The sequence below is a fragment of the Pinus tabuliformis genome, chromosome 7, assembly GCF_031772625.1.
Source record: "Pinus tabuliformis cultivar Carrire ecotype Pingquan chromosome 7, CPIR1, whole genome shotgun sequence".
Classification (NCBI taxonomy): domain Eukaryota; kingdom Viridiplantae; phylum Streptophyta; class Pinopsida; order Pinales; family Pinaceae; genus Pinus; species Pinus tabuliformis.
The window spans coordinates 1,298,313,327-1,298,319,005 of NC_142293.1; the positions used below are offsets into that span (position 1 = coordinate 1,298,313,327).

The 5,679-nt window shown below is 37.8% G+C and overlaps 1 pseudogene across 1 annotated transcript; it reads left to right on the plus strand.

The window, feature by feature from the left end:
• Positions 1-2,327: 2,327 nt before the first annotated feature.
• On the plus strand, positions 2,328-4,055 carry LOC149252268 (cytochrome P450 750A1 pseudogene; annotated as a pseudogene). The gene is made up of 2 exons (XR_016265453.1): positions 2,328-3,266; positions 3,546-4,055. The product of XR_016265453.1 is annotated as a cytochrome P450 750A1 pseudogene (transcript).
• The last annotated feature ends 1,624 nt before the right edge of the window (positions 4,056-5,679 follow it).

Below are 5,679 nucleotides of genomic sequence, written 5' to 3' on the forward strand. Positions count from 1 at the left end.
TCTGCTCCCTTATCCTTTCCTATGCCCACAGGTGGGCAGTGGTTATGGAAATTAGGTAGGAGTCCCCGAGCTTATCTCCCTGCCTCGTGCCCTTACCCTGGTTTTGGTATTGATCACCCTCTTACAGCCATATCCTAGCTCGCAGACCCATTTGTAGCCAGGTGCTGCTAGTGCTCCCATACCTGCAGATCCTTGCCTTTGCCTGCTAGTTCCAGTCCATTTTTAGCTCATCTCTTCGCCTCTCATGCCCCCGGGGGTCCCTGGAAATTTCCCTATGGTCCTGCCTTGCCATTTTCTTGGGTTCTCTCAGCCAATTTCCCACCCTGCTAACATCCCAACTCGAAGGCTAGTCACTCCAGAGCGGCCTTGTATTGAGGCTTCTCGCAGTGCCCACCATGTCATAGCCCCAGCTTCTTCTCAAGAGCAGAGTCAAAACATTGCAGAGCCAGGCGAAATATCCCCTTGTCTACCTTGGTTTCTCCCTGGTTAAGCTGAGCCTCATTAGAGTGGCCTCGCGCCCCTCGCTCCTTCCCAACAACTTTCTCTCCAACTCATGGAATTTCCCTTGGAACCCAATGAAGGCATATGAATTAAACAGTGCCAGGGCCAGACTACATACCGGATGGTTGACACTTTGCCCCAACCTTCGTTGCTTCTCCTCCCTTCCGCTTTGCTTCTCCTTCCTTCCCCACTATACCTTACGCCTTCCTTGCACGTCCAAGACACCTTCCCCCTTCGCTACCTTCCCTTATGTCGTCCTCCGCCACTTTGCCAGCCCACCTCCCATGCAATCAAGGTAGAGGACACCGCACTCCCTGCATTGAGCATGTGGGGTGTGGCTGCAATGAATTTCACTGTCCAGTCCATGTCCACTCAGATCCGGCACCTTTGACACCGCACTCATCCCGATCGGGGGAATTTATTTTAAAAAGGTATTGATGCTCTGCTTTAATATAAAGACATAATATTTCTATAAAAATATTATGATGTATTAAGAACAAATAGTTTCACATAAAATGTAGGATATCAATAACAAAAATAAATGATTGAGGTGATTTTCTTTTATTGTAAATTTTAAATGGATTTAATTGAAGATATAGATTGTGCTGGCACAACACTTCAATAATATTGTTGTAACCCTTTTCCTTTATGTTATTGATATTTTCTTTTTGATTAGGAGTCATTGAGACCATTAATATTGTCAAGACTAAATTCGTGACAATTAAATTAAAAAGAATTACTTATGGTACTTTCATATATTACAACAACTACTTGGAAGAAGTTCCACGGTACAAATATCTTTGAATCTATATCCATCATAAGTCCATTTAGTATTATCACAGTGAGAAAAAAATAAATGGAGGATGGAAAACTTATTATGGGCTTGAAAATAACTATAAGTTTGCATATTTTTAGATATGGAATAAAAATAAACTCTTCCTTGAGACTCTTATCACTCTTATTATTTTATAAGGATGTGAAGTTCATGGCTGCAATATCTATAAAGATACATGGAGGAGGATAGAGCACACCTTAAGGTAGTTCATAACCTAACATAGCAAGATTAAATGTAACACTCCTTATCGTGTCCTTATGATTGAAGATAGTCTTTCTCCATTGAAAGCATGTCTATGACTAGGTATCTTGTATATAAGAAGAAGTTAAACATCATGGAAACAAAGAGGTTTCCTAAAATTACCTTCAACTCTAGCCAAAATCCCTACTTTCAGCTCAGGGATGTATTGACTTGGTTAAACCATTGCTAAATAAAAAAAGGGATGATTTTCCAAAATAAAAATAATATTAAAATTATTATTACTTCAAAATTTTAAGAGAAATAATGGACATGTGAGAAGAAAAAAGAAAACTAAAATATTGTAAAAAGGTACAATCAAAATCAATTTTAAAAATTAAATTTTTGTTTTGTTTTAGCTAATACTAAAAAAATGAATATCATTGAAATAAAAACAAATTCCCATAAAACTCATAATGAAACTAAAAAATAAACCATTCTAAAAGTACCATCAATCCAAATAAACAAGGCTTTTAACCTTCGTAGCATAAGAAAATTTAATATAAAAAATAATTTCTTTACTGTTTTTAGCCTGAAAATAAAATATCGAGAAATTCTGAATAATCTAATATTTTCTTAAGATCCAATAAAATAGATTTGTGCATGGTTTTGAATTATTTGAAATTTATTTACCATTTGCTTCACGATTATTTGAAATTCACTTACCATTTACCGGGATAAACCGAGCTTTGATAGACCTTATGGCGGCTATAAATAGCATACGCTTCTGCCTTTCGTTCAGCGTGTCAGTTACCAACGTGTGTCCGATATGGAATTTCATATTACACTGCCTGCTAATACAGCAGCTATGGTTGGTTTATTTCTGTGTTTATTTTTCATACTCTTATTGCATAAGAGAAGGATTAGGGCCAGATTGCCTCCAGGTCCCTTTCCATGGCCAATCGTCGGAAATCTCTTCCAACTGATCCCTCCTGCTCACCGTGCTCTTAAAGCCCTTGCTGATAAATATGGCCCCATTTTCTTTCTGCGCTTAGGCTCTGTCCCTACCGTCGTCGTCTCTTCTTCTGACATAGCCAAAGAGTTTCTCAAAACTCATGACTTGATTTTTGCCAGCCGACCTCCAAAAGCCGCTGGGAGATTAATGTTTTTCAACTCTAAAGATGTGGCCTTCGCTCCCTATGGAGATCACTGGAGGGAAATGAAGAAAATATGCGTGTTAGAACTGCTGAGTGCCAAAAGAATTGAGTCGTTCAAGGGTGTGCGAGAGGAAGAAGTATCTGCGATGATCCGTTCAATTTGGGAGGAGAGTGAGAGCGGAATAATGGGTGTGAATATTAGCAAGGCCCTCTCTACTCTCAACTCCAATATAATTTGGCGGATACTGGCGGGGAGGACATTTTCTGACGATGATTTGGGTGGCGATTTCAAAGGTTTCAAGGATTTGTTAGTAGACCTGATAACTGCGGCGGGGGCTTTTCCCATCGGAGACTTTATTCCCTATTTGGATTGGCTTGATTCGCAAGGTATCAAGCGGCGCATGAAGAAAATCCATAAAACATTCAATGAGTTTGTGGAGAAAATAATAGACGACCACGTTGCTCATCGCATGGCCGCGACTTCCAATCACCAGAAAGACGAAGAGCCTCACGTCAAAGATTTCGTGGATGTGCTGCTCGAGAAAGCTGAGGCCGACTCCAAAATCACAAGGGAAACTATCAAGGCTCTTGTGATGGTGTGTGTCGGAGCCATATATCAAGTATTAAATGAACCCGGAGATGCACGCGACATAACTCCTTAACACGCAAAATACAAAACTCGTCACTAAATAAAAAAAAGGCATTTTGCGTGTTAACGAGCTATGTCGCGTACATCTCCGAATGCATTTAATACTTGATATATGGCTCGTTAGGCGCTGCCATGTGTCTCTAGGCCCTGGGCCATTCTATTATCATTTTTTATCATCATTCGTTAGAACTTAAATCAATCAAATTTTTGCATTAATTGTATGCAGGACATGTTCGTAGCCGGGACGGACACAACATCAACTACGTTAGAATGGGCAATGAGTGAGCTGCTCAGACATCCACACGCCATGAAGAGATTGCAGCAAGAAATCGAAGATGTAGTGGGCAAACATCGCCGGGTGATTGAATCCGACGTAGTGAGGATGAAATACCTCCACTGCGTAGTGAAAGAGACGCTAAGATTATACCCAGCGGCTCCGCTAGCCATTCCTCATGAATCTGTAGAGGCTGTTACAGCAGGCGGATACTCTATCCCTAAGAAAATAATGTTGATTGTGAATGTGTGGGCTATAGGAAGGGATGTCAATGTGTGGGGGGCAGATGCTTCCGAATTCAAGCCTGAGAGATTCATGAAGGACGAACATGTGAATTTAACAGATCAATCAAACTTCAGTATGATTCCATTTGGGAGAGGAAGGAGAGGATGCCCAGGAGCACCCATGGCTATTCCCACGATTGAACTCGCAGTGGCTCAGCTGATGCACATTTTTGATTGAAGAGTTGAAGGTGACCCGTCGCAGGTTGATATGACGGAGGTGTGTGGGATCTCGATTCCAAGGCAAGTTCCGCTGTGTGCTTATCCAAGCTTGAGGGTAGGCTTTCCTCTATACTCCAGCGATGAAGCGTAGGAAGAGGCTAGGTACCGTGGGGCTTTATGTACAGTGGCTTTCCTATTTTCCCTAGTGGCTTTAATTTAGCTGCCAATGCTTTCGCTACATGTTATTGTAGTTTAGTTTATGGTATTCTAATATTCGTAGCAATGCTTTCGCTACATGCTCTCGTAATTTAGTTTATGGTAATTACGTAACGTTGATTATTATGCTGAGTTTGGTACCTTGCCTTTATCATTGGTGAGTGGGATTCTTGACATAGAATTTATAAATTCAAAAACAATTTTTAAATAACAAAAAAGCTTGTCAAATTTTATATTACCAAATTCAAAAACAATTTTTAAACAACAAAAAAGCTTGTCAAATTTTATATTACCAAATTCCTTTTACTTATTTATAAATAATTTTAAAGGGGAACAATTCAATTGGCTATTCAGTGTTTTGGCTATCACTTTATTATGATATAAACCATAATATTCAGTGTTCACATTTCTGTAAATCAAACTAACAAAAAACCAAACATCTCATAAATAATTTAATTGCACACTGTTTATTTCACGATGAATTCCTCGTCTTTGCAGTGCAGAAAGAAACATTAGCAGACAATCATGACAAAGAATGCGCTCTGAAGAAGATATTACGGGTGCATTTTACGACGGCTTTTGAATCATTTAGAATCAGATCACCGTTATTTCTGTGTGTCTAACAATTCTACTACGATACCTTCAAGAGTGACAATGTCCACGAGGAGCCGGCTTTTCTGTTATAGAAATTAAAGCAGAGTCACTATGTCACTGTGCTTTTTTGTATAGATTGTTTTATTACTTGAGTTGATATTAGTGAAACTGTGTAACTTATTATATTTTTGGTAATGGATTTTCTCAAACTTCTATTACTTATCAATAATAAAAAATATTAATGTTACTGATAAAAAAATATTAATAAAAATTAAATAGGTGAAATTAAAATTTTTATTTTTTATAAAATACATTCTCAAATAAAATTATTAATATTTAACAAAATAAAAATATTCAAAAATAAATAAAATATTCAATTCAATAAAGTCAAATCAAGTCAACAAACATTTTTTGATATTTTGTTTAAATACAATAGTAAATATCATAATTGCATTTTCATGTTTCCAAAATTTTTTTATTTATTATCCAATTATTTCGTCATATACATTTAATATGATTATTTATTCATACTTCTTACAAAATGATTTTATAAAAAAAATTATTAATAATTTTTGTTGCACCTAGAAACACTCTAAAGTTCATTAAGTAACAATGACGCTAATAACATGTCATTTATAATAAATTAATGATTGTATGTCTTAGTCAAGTATCTTTCCAGGATGGTGCGAAGGGGAGAAAAAACGATGGCGGCTAGGGTTTGAAGAATACCTGTTCAAACTGTAGTAAGAGTACCAATTCTGGAGGAAGACAGTGCCAGAGCGGCAGAGCTTTGCAGAAAAGGGCAGGTTCTGACCCTACATATGAGAAAGGCG